The sequence below is a fragment of the Corvus kubaryi genome, unplaced genomic scaffold (assembly GCF_017639235.1).
Source record: "Corvus kubaryi isolate FWS band 111438036 unplaced genomic scaffold, C.kubaryi_AGA036_p1.0 37391, whole genome shotgun sequence".
NCBI classification, from domain to species: domain Eukaryota; kingdom Metazoa; phylum Chordata; class Aves; order Passeriformes; family Corvidae; genus Corvus; species Corvus kubaryi.
The window spans coordinates 11008690-11019356 of NW_024581130.1; the positions used below are offsets into that span (position 1 = coordinate 11008690).

At 55.0% G+C, this 10667-nt stretch overlaps 1 long non-coding RNA gene across 1 annotated transcript in view; it reads left to right on the forward strand.

The window, feature by feature from the left end:
• The first annotated feature begins 1959 nt into the window (after positions 1 to 1959).
• LOC121669260 overlaps positions 1960 to 10667 on the forward strand; it is a 51343-nt gene continuing 42635 nt past the window's right edge. Inside the window, exon 1 of the long non-coding RNA XR_006017678.1 lies at positions 1960 to 2632. This is a non-coding gene — a long non-coding RNA (uncharacterized LOC121669260). The remainder of the gene's footprint in view (positions 2633 to 10667) is intronic.

Sequence of the window (10667 nt, forward strand, 5' to 3'; positions counted from 1 at the left end):
CCCCAGCACCACTAGATAAGCATGAAATAAAAGCCAGGCCAGGATGAGCTGACAAAACAGGATGGGGACAGCACATCCCTGTGGGTTGTGGCTGGCCATGGTTATCCCTGCAGGAAGAGCTCATCCCTGGGATTGGCAGCGACCCACTGCTTGCTGGATGCTATACACCACCTCCTTTTCCCGCTCCACAGCCCCCGTGTCCGTATGTCCCTGCTGGCACCACCCAGGTCCCATATGCTGCTTGTGTAGGGAAGGGGGTGGCTCCTTTTGGGAGCCCAGCCACCATGAATCCCACTGTGCTCCAGCCCCACTAATGGATCCAGGGGGAACTGGACATGGCTGAGCTAACTGGTGCATATTTTAAGATGGTATTGAGGCTTTTGCCTTTAAACACGACAGACTTGCAAACGTAGCTGCAGGGGGGCAGGGCTGGGGGCTGCTCCTCGTGGTCACAGCCCTACAGAGCCGGGAGCTGCTTCCTGGAGAGTGCTGGAGAGAGAGGAGGGGGCAAGGCAGTGAGTCAGGACCCCCTGGGTGACCTGGAGTCATAAGGGCGGATTTGCACCCCAAATAAGCAGAACCCTGCGGTGCTGGGCTGTGCTGGCCTTCCTGGGCACAAGGGAGCTGTGCTTTGGCTGCCCACAGCCGGGCTTGGCTTTGCTGTGTCCAGGGCCCAAGGGAGAAAACGCCACCCCAGCCCAGCAGGGAAACAACAAATCCCTCATGGAAAACCACAAGATCCAGGAGGGGAGATACGGCCCCTCCGGAGTGTCAGGGCTGGGACACAGAGCCCAGGGTGTGTTTAATGGCTCTGTTTAAACCACGACATCCGAAGGAGAGAGCACCTTCTCCCCAGCCGCCCGCAGAGCCCGTGCGCGGGTAATGCTCTATAAATACTTGAGCAATAAATAATGGATAACCTGGATGGGCATTAAAGTGTAAACAGGAGGTGAAGGGCCCTCTCCCATTACCGGTCCCCCAAGAGCCATGCGCATCCCTCTCTCCAGGTCCGGCTTGATGTTGCTCCAACTGCAGAGCCCTTAGTCACAGCAGTGACAATATCATAGATCAGTGGCTCCAGAGTTGGGAAAAACAAGCCAAAAATAGTCCGGAGGGCAGAGTCTTCCTCCCGATGGCATGCTGGATTTGCCTGCATCAGCGTTTTTGCCTTTGATGCTCCTCTGCCTGCGTGGGCTGACCCTCCCAAGGAGTCAGAGTCCTCTCCATGGCACTCTCCATCCCAGAGAGCTTGGGAGTGCCCCTGATTTGGGAGGTTTCATCCCCCTTGGATGTAGCTGAAGTGTTGAGCTGTGCCAGCTGGATGTGGTCCCTAAAAGTCACTGCCCTGTGACTGAAGGTGGCCCCGTTCCCAAGCTGGGGGGGATTGTCCTCATCACCATGGTGACCATGCCCATGGATGGTCCCAGGGGGTGGCACGGACACTCACCTGATGTGCAGAGAGAAAGGAGATAAAATGAATTTATGGATGTGACATGGGATCGTCTGGGGAGGAGACTTGTGCTGCTTCCACAGGGTTCTCACAATCCCGAATAAGAGCAAACCTTCCTGGTACCAGCTGTTAAGGATCCATCCCAGGGTCCACCGTCCTCCTGGAGAGGAGAACAGGGCTCGGAAAACAAGCTGGCTCCGAGCCCTTCTCCTCCTGCAGCCTTGCTCTGCCAGAGTTGGGCATTAATTCATCACCTGGCTGCAAACAGTTCAGGAGTAGCTCTGCTTCAGGAGGGAGGAAAGGCATGAGCTCTTCATCTAGCCAGCTTTCCTGGGAGCCTCACTCTGAGCCACGGCGCTGGGATTTGGGAGCTGTGCCAGCCCGGCTCAGGGTCAGGTACCGGCAAACGCGGTGTGTCACGGCCTGCGTGGGCTCCGTGCTCTGGCTCAGGGTCAGGCACCGGCAAACGCGGTGTGTCACGGCCTGGGTGGGCTCCGTGCTCTGGCTCAGGGTCAGGCACCGGCAAACGCGGTGTGTCACGGCCTGCGTGGGCTCCGTGCTCTGCGAGCGGCTCTGGCAGTGGGCCCGGACAGCCAGCGTGTCCCAGGGCAGGCCCAAAGCCGGGCCGGGCTCGGGAGGGACTCATGGATGAGCCGGCAGCATCGGCTGGGAATGGGGCAGTCCCCAGGTTCTCCCCTTTGCAAGGGCTGATGCTCAAGGTCTGGCTGAGGCTGGGCGCTGTTGACCTGGACCGTGTCGTGATTCCTCTGCATTCTCCCTCTCTACGCCGTCGGGATCCCCCCCCGCTCCCGCCATGGCGTGGTCCTGCGAGAGGGGCCCCGGGGCAGGCACGGGGTCTCCCAGCCCCTGGCCGGGCTCCCTGCGCGGGAAGGGTGCTGCCCTTGTGAGGGCCCGCCGGGGCCTGTGCGCCGCTCGGGTGCCCCGGCACAAGAGTGAGGGCTTGGAAGGGCTGGGGCAAGTCCAGAAGAGGCCACAGAGTTAATGAGGGGAGTGGAGCACCCCCCCTGTGGAGGCAGGATGGGAGAATTTGGGCTGTTCACCCCAGAGAAGAGAAGGTTGTGTGGAGAGCTCACAGCGCCTTCCAGGATCTAAAGGGAAGCTGCGGAGGGACTCTCCACCAGGAACTGGCGTGACAGCACAAAGAGGGATGCCAGAGAGAAGGTTTGGAATAAGTTTTAGGGAGGAATTCCTGGCTGTGAGGGTGGGGAGGCCCTGGCACAGGGGGCCCAGAGCAGCTTTGGCTGCCCCTGGATCCCTGGAAGTGTCCAAGGCCAGGTTGGACGGGGCTTGAGCCTGGGATAGTGGAAGGTGTCCCTGCCCATGGCAGGGGGTGGCACTGGATGATTTTAAGCTCCCTCCCAACCCAAACCATTCCAGGATTCTGTGATTTGTGTGCTTGAGCTGCTAAAAGTAGAAGAAAAACGTCCCCATAAAATTTTACGGTTTTTATTTCTGGGATCTCCCCCAGCCATCTCCAAAAGCAGGACCAGTCTGCAATGGCAAGAGTGTATCTGTTCAATAAGACGGCCTAGGCCATGAAGATACATTCCCAAAGTATAATAAAACGGGATTGCTGGAGTGCAGGGAACAGGCACCTCTGTCCGTCACTGATTCCCCCTCTCCTACCCTTATCCCTGAGCCCCTCAGGCCTCTTTATCTTCCTGCCTTTCTTCGGAGAGCTGTTATTTCCTGCTTTTCCGGGTGTCAAATCCACTTGCAGAGTATAAGGGGTGGCATGGAAGCCATGTCGATGATGTGAAGAGGGTGAGCAGGATGGTGGTGGAGCTGATGGGGGGAGCCGACCTTCCCCCAGACTCTGCTCGGGGCTGAGCTTTATTCCCAGGTGGTGGCTGATGCAAAGCTGCTTGAGCGTCCCAAATTGTCCAGTCAAGTGGAAGCCAAGGGGGTGATGCAATCAGAGAGCAGGCAGCTGACGGGCTGCTGCGCTCGCTCCACAGCTCCAACACGTGCTTCCCTGCGTATTTTTCATTGCCAGCCAGCTGAGCTCTCATTACTACACTGAGCAAATGCAAAAGTATAAATTTCCCTGAGCTGGGAACTGGAGGAGGGTCACAATTACTCACACTGGAGCTGACAATTAATAATGGAGATCTGACAAATTACACGGTCACCTGGGCTAGTGCACAGCACCTGGAGAATATTAAGTGAACGCTCACAGACACCCTGAGCTTGGAGCTGTGAAGTCCTGCTGTTGGTGCCTGATGGCAGAGCTGAACTCAGAGCTCCTCCTGTGGGCATGGTGAAGGCAGGACAGAGAATTCCTCAGGGAATTTCTGCCCTCCAGCTGCTGAAACACTGTGATAGGACCTGGTTTTGCATTGTTCAGGTGACATAAATCATCTCCTGAGTCTAGAGGTGAAAAAAAGGGCAGTCATGGCCTTGCCGAGGCTCCTTTTTGCAGAAGGTGACTGAGGGTGACCCTCACCCGTCCCAGTCCTGCTCTGGATGGGGACTGGGCAAACGTGGCCTCCTGGGAGACAAGGAGAACCCAGTGTAAGACCTCTGCGAAGGCGAGCACAAGACCTGGGTGTCCCACAGTCCGCAGAAACCCTACATTATAGCTCAACCTTTTTTTCCTCATCTCCCTCAGGCAACAGGGCTTTCATGGTTTTTGGGTCTATCTTGGATCTGGTGGGAGGATGTGTGTGCAGCACCCAGCAGCTCCTCTGCAGGGAACCTGGCCCCAGCAGGGGACGTTTATGGTGAATTCTTCCTGAAGCCCTGGAAAACGGAACCCCCCCCCCCCCCATTGGTGACGATTTCTGAGTCACTGCAGAGCTCTTTGCAATGCCTCAAAGTGCTGCCTGCAGAAGGGATGCTCAGGGGGAGAAGCAGAGGCCAGTGCTCAGCAGGATTATAAATAACTTGCTGTGGGGACCTTCCACCTTCCCTTCTGTGGCACGGCCGTAAATACTGTGCTTTGGGAAGCTCCAGTGCATTAGTGAGGGCTGTAAAGCACCGGGGCCTTGGCTGGGCACTGCTGACTGAATCAGCAGCAAGAACCCAGGCAGAAAAATGCATCCATTTTCTTCTACGAACGACAGCAATCTGCTGGCTCGAAGTGCACTTCAGGAGATTCACAAACTAAAGCCCAGAACAGGCAAAAGACCTCCAAAGCTTTGTGAGGCTGAGCTGGGGCAGAGCCTTGGATCCTCTGCCTGTGCTGCTCTTCACGCCGTGCATCCAAGCAGGGTGGGCTCTCCTCTGCCACCACGGGCAGGGCGGCACAGGTGGCACCTGAGCAAAATGCTGCAGCCAGAAGTCTTGCAGAAGAAAATGCAGACAAGGGAGGTGATAACATCTGGTAAATGATCCTTCTCTAATTGCTGTTTTATGGTTGTTTAATGGCTGGTGTATAAAACCCCAGCAAGCTTCATCAAGGTTGCAGCAAAACCTTCTGAGAAGCAGAGGGCTGCTCTGAGACTGCTGCGTGGCAGGGGGCCAAGGAGAGCCCCCAGCTTTTGACTTCTCAAAGGCTTTTTCTGAGTCACCTTCCCGGGGGACCTCTGTGCCGCTGCCCTGGCAGCTGAGGGAGACGTCACCTGGGCTGGGTCCCCGCACCAGGGAGGGCAGGCACCTCTCGGCAGCCCCAAAGAGCTCGTGCTGGGCTTAAGAGTAGGGGTTTTTTTAAAAAACTGCTACATGGAGAAGGCTTTAGGGGTGAACCAGCCCGATGTGGTCCTGTCCAGAGTTATTATTAAGTTCAGAGCTGCTGGAATTGCTTGACTCTGGTGATGCCCCAAGGGTGTGGGACCAGCTGGCCCGGGAGCAGAGCCAGCTCCGTTGCCGGTCCATCCTCAGCCGGAGGCTGGTGCACGCAGGGAATGGCAGCAGGGAAAGCCACGTCCCTGTGCTGGCTGCTGGGGACACGTGGCTGTCCCTGGTGTCTCGTACTGGGCAGGGAATTGTTCGGCCTGGGGCAGCCCTGCTCCTCTCCCAGCCCCAGTCACCTCTCCAGGCTGGCAGATGCTCCTTGGCACCTCCTCCTCGGGCTGCTGTACGGATGGGGGTGGGAAGCAGCTATCTCTGCACGAGGAATCTGCCCGTCCCCTGTTGTCCAGGGTTGTCCCACCCATCTGCCCTGGAGAAAAGGTTTTTTCCAGGCACCAGGGTGTCAGGTCCTGCTCAAAGCAATGATCTCTGTCCTCTCTGTTGAGGAAGCATCTCCCTCCTCTCCAGCACTGCCACATGCTGGTCCTTGACCCTCTCTCCAGGGCACCCCACTCCCACCTTGCCCTGCTCACCACTATTCCCAGGGCTGGAAGGAGTCGCTCATCCATGGGGACCCCAGGACACGGTCCCCAGAGGCAGCCCTGGTGGGTTGTTTCCAGCTGGCACCAGTGATGGTCCAGCTGTGGTGGCTCTTGTTTGCTGGTCTGAGGCCTGCAAAAGATTAGGAGAAAACAGATGGCTCCTAATTGGCAGTGCCAGCTTACTTCCTGCTCTCCAGAGAAACCATTAAATTAAGGCTTAAATCAAACTTCATACAAGTTAGGAGGCGACTTGTAATTATTTCAAAATCTAGACAGATTTAAGGGCCTGGATTAAGGCTCTGTTTACTGTAATGAATGAAAAATGCTTGCTCTGTCCTGTAAGGCTGAGCAGCAAAGGGTTGAAGTGCTGGACCAGCAAAATCCTCAGGCTCTGATGTTTTGGGGAAAAGCAAGAGGTCATGGACTTTGGCCAGGCTTTTCTGTGAGAGTAGACCTGTGATAGGGCTACTGAGGAGCACGGAGCTCGCTCTGGGATGCAGTGACACCATTGGGGGCTCGGGACATCCGTGGGCAGTCACAACGTGGTTCAGGGTTGAGCAAAGTCTTGGGATAATTTTAATTGAAGCTGAACACAGCTCAGTTAAGATAAACGAAATTTAATAAGCTGACCAGCTAAGGCTGATTAAAAGGGAGCGATGCCTCTGGATCTCCCGTGAGCATCTCCCACTGGAGCAGCATGGATTGGCAGCTGCTCCAAAGATGTGCAAAAGCATAGGCCTGTGAGTTTGTGACATGCCAGTGTCACCTGGGATCCCTTAAAAAATTCTCCAGGAAGTGAGAGGTTTTTGTTGTCTGTCCTAAAAAAGCCAACATGCCTGCAGCTCTGACCAGGAAATGACTGAAACTTCTCCAGTTCTCAACCCATCCAAGCAGGGCAAAGGGCCTCAATTGCACCCTAAATCCACTGAGAAATTGCCGTCTTTTACTAAAACTTTGTTTGGATGACAACATTTAACCTCTGCAGGACTCAGTTCCTCAGCTGAGTGTCCCGGCACTGAGGGGATCAGGAACATTTGGAGTGCAGTTGCAGGCAGACAGTTCCCAGGAGGCTGGGAGGGAAAAGAAAACATCTATCATGGCACTTGAGGTGAAAAAGAAATTGGCTGGATGTGGGAAAAATGGAAATAATGGAAGTGTTCACCTGAGAGAGAGTCTGGGCTGTGGGCATGGCCTGTGGAGAGGGAAGGACACCCCATATCCTGAAGGTCCTGTGTCCTGCGGGAAGCCGGTACCCTGCCATGGAACACAGGCTTACCCTGGGTGGGCAAAGTGCCCTGCAGCCCCTGCCACCCCTCAAATCCCCGTATCCAGCCTCTCCAGCCATCAGGAGTCTTGGCTCAGGCTAGGATGAGAAAAACCCAGAAGGTTTTGATGGCAGCTGCTCTCAGCCCCTCCTGAATAAGCCACGCAGGGATGTATTCACCTCTCAGCAGGAACAGTGCCTGTTGCTAATCACTGCGCTTTTAGAGCTCCCGACAGGACAAGTGCCACACCGTGTGTCCTGCCTCCTCCAAGCCGCAATCCAATCCTCCCGGGGCATGGAGAGACGGCCGAGCATCCTTCCAGGGAGCTGGGAGGGACAGATACCACAGTCCCTGTGCAGCAAGCTGTTATCAAGGTGTGGCACCTCTGGGGACAGCGGCTGGCTGGGTGTCACATGCTGAGGGTCTCCCTGATGGCCTCAGCCCAGGCTGGCTCCCATGGAGTTGATCCAGTGGTGAAGGAAAGATTCTGCAGGAGATCCTGGAATACCTGCTTGGAAGGGACCTCAGGGATCATCTGGTCCAACCTTTCTGGGACAAGACAGCCCAGCACACTGTTCGGATGAATCTTAGAAGTGTCCAGAGTTGAGGAATCCTCTGCTTCCCTGGGGAGATTATTCCAACAGCTGATTTTTCTCACTGTGAAAAATTATCCTCTTGTGTCTAGCTGGAATCTCCGCAGGAGTCACCTGCACCCATTACTCCTCATCTTTTCTGTCTGTTGGTGATGCCCTGGCTGATGGGGTCCCATTTTGTGCCCAGCCTGTTTCCAAGGCTGATCCACAGAAGCTCCACTGCAGGGAAGGAGTGGATGCATTTCTGTGCATTGCCAGGGAAGGTGGTAATACCCCACGCGTGGGCACCGAGTCCCTGATTATTTCCTAGCAACCTAGAAAAATATTGATTGTGCCAAGCAGCGCATTCATGCTGCTTCATCTCAGAGTGAAAAATTCTGTGCTGCCATGCAGTAAATTCAGCAAAGCATTCACAATTAATGCACAGTTCCTGGCCATGCCTTTTGGATAGGCTGCCAGGACTGATTGATGACTGGAATTCTGCTAACTGCTTTAAGGAGCAAATTAAGGAGCAAGTTAAAATATCTGTGCTTTGGGCATGGAAAACCAGCCTCTGTGCGTAAGCTGGAAGATCACATTAGTCTAGACAGGTCTTTCAGCTGCCTCTAAAGGAGCTCCATCTTCATCCATCCCTGCTCAGCCCCGCAGACAAGGAACAGCATCCGTGGCCACGTGCAAAGGGTCAATTCTTGCTCCCATAGGAGGATTTTTAGTGAGTGGAAGTGAAAGCTGGAGGTGCACCAGGCCTCACAGCAACAGCTAAATGCCTTGGAAAGCAAACAGCTCGAGGAAAGATTGCCTGTTAAATGGAACAGCAAATACCAGTATCAGTATCCACGGGAGGGTTTGTGATCCCTTCTTCCTTCCATCCGGGAGAGGAAGTCAGGTGGAACAGCTGCTGGAAAGGAGGAGGGAAATGTGGAGGCTTAAGGAGCAAGATCCCTTCAGGAAACACCTCTGGGAGAGGGAAGATGATCAGGGCTTTGTACAGAGCAGACATGCAAAAGGCTGGGCAGGGGTAGAGGTGCCTTGGCTGCAGCTGGATCAGGCACAGAGGACTCTGCCAGCCCCATCTCCTGGGAGCCAGCTCTCCTTAAGAAACTCTCCTGACTCTGCAGGAGCTGCAGTCAATGGGTACAAACTGAGAGGGTGGAAATTGAGGCTGGATACTAGGAAGAAATTCTTTACTATGGGGGTGGTGAGATACTGGAACAGGTTGCTTGGGAGGGTTGTGGAGCTGGGTAAGACCTTGATCAAGCTGGTGTGCTGGGAGGTGTCCCTGCTTTTGAGCAGCGACCAAGAGGGGCTCACTCAGCCTGTTTATGTATTCCAAAGGCTTTGCTGCTATTCCTGTTTCATTGTAATAGTGGCCGCGTTCAGCTGGATGGCAAATCCAAGGGGGGAAGCTGTGTAACCCCTCACAGTGAGGTGTCTCTGCAGGAAAAGCAGGCAAAGGTTGTTTAAGGAGCAAAGGAGCGCAGAAAGTCCTGGTAGCATTGCAGAGCATGCACAGAAAGGGCTCTGAGAGCCCGCTGAAAATCGAGTGGCATTAAGGCGTGAATAAGCAACTGAGGGAAAAAAAAGGCCTGCATATTATGAAGAGGAATGAGGAGGAAGGGAGCAATTCACCGTGGGAATGAAAGTGCTGCATCAGCCTGGCGGCTCCAGCAGCAGCCGGAGGGATTGATCCGTGTGCTTGCTGGGAAGCGTGCCACCACCCCAAACGATGGCTCCTCGGTGCTCCCCTGGGCACAGCCCTCTCCCCAGAGCTCTGGGCGTGCAGAAATGCCGGGTGCAAAACACCTCTCTGGGCAGGATGGGGGGAACAGCCCCCTCAGCAGAGAGGACCCTCCACACAGGGTGGGAGGTGCTGCCTTGCACTCTTTGTAACTGCCTGGGCTTAGGTTGGAAGTGACCCTAAAAATCACCCTGTCCCACCCCCTGCCATGGGCAGGACACTTTCCACTGTTCCAGGCTGCTCCAAGCCCCCTCCAGCCTGGCCTGGGACACTGCCAGGGATCCAGGGGCAGCCACAGCTGCTCTGGGCACCCTGTGCCAGGGCCTGCCCACCCTCCCAGGGAACAATTCCTTCCCAGTATCCCATCCACCCCTGCCCTCTGGCAGTGGGAAGCCATTCCCTGTGTCCTGTCCCTCCATGCCTTGTCCCAGTCCCTCTCCAGCTCTCCTGGAGCCCCTTTAGGCCCTGCAAGGGGCTCTGAGCTCTCCCTGGAGCCTTCTCCAGGAGAATACCCCCAGCTCTCCCAGATACCCAAGGCAGACATAGTGAGGGGGAAGAAGGAGCAGGTAAGTGGATTGAAAGAATTTACAGCTCCTGCACAAGAATGGGTGGAAAACCCCTTTGGGTCAGGAGAGGAAATGCAGGGAAGATTGCACTTGGCTTTGCTGCTGGTGTTGTGGGAAGGTGACCCTGCCAGCAGGCACTGCAGAGTTAAACAACTTTCCTGGCTTGTGACACAGAAATATGATCTATCTGGGGGAAAGCCGGACTTTTACAGCCTTAACATCAGCCGTGACATTCTGGAGCTTCAGTATTCCCCTGGCAGAGCGCTGGGTAAATGCCACTGCTGGTAAAGTCTGATGACCTCTGGAAACTCAGGGGCAGTTGTACGGTCTTGGAGGAGGACTTTGAGAGCCTCACCCCCTGCAGCAAAAGGCCCAAATTCTGACCACTACGTACTGAGCAGCAACTGTGTCCCAGGCAATATTCCAGTGCTTCCAGCTGAATGCTACAATTCCCTGAACACTGTGGATGTCAAGCAGCAGAGCATGATTGTGCTCTATTACTGTACACAATTCATAGTGCACAAAGAGAGCTGGGAAAATGCTTCAGCATTCAAAAACAGGGAATAAACCTGCTCAGTGTCTGGTGTGCACGTAGACAGACACCGAGTGTGCCCCAGGTGCTGGGGAAGTTAAATTTGTTAGCAGCCATGACTTGTTAGATGAATTTCTCGGCATTATCTGTCAGGAGCTGACTGCAACTTCGTTATCTTTGCTCGTGACATAGGATTATTGCCAAGTTATTTCTTGCTCCGTTGCCGGC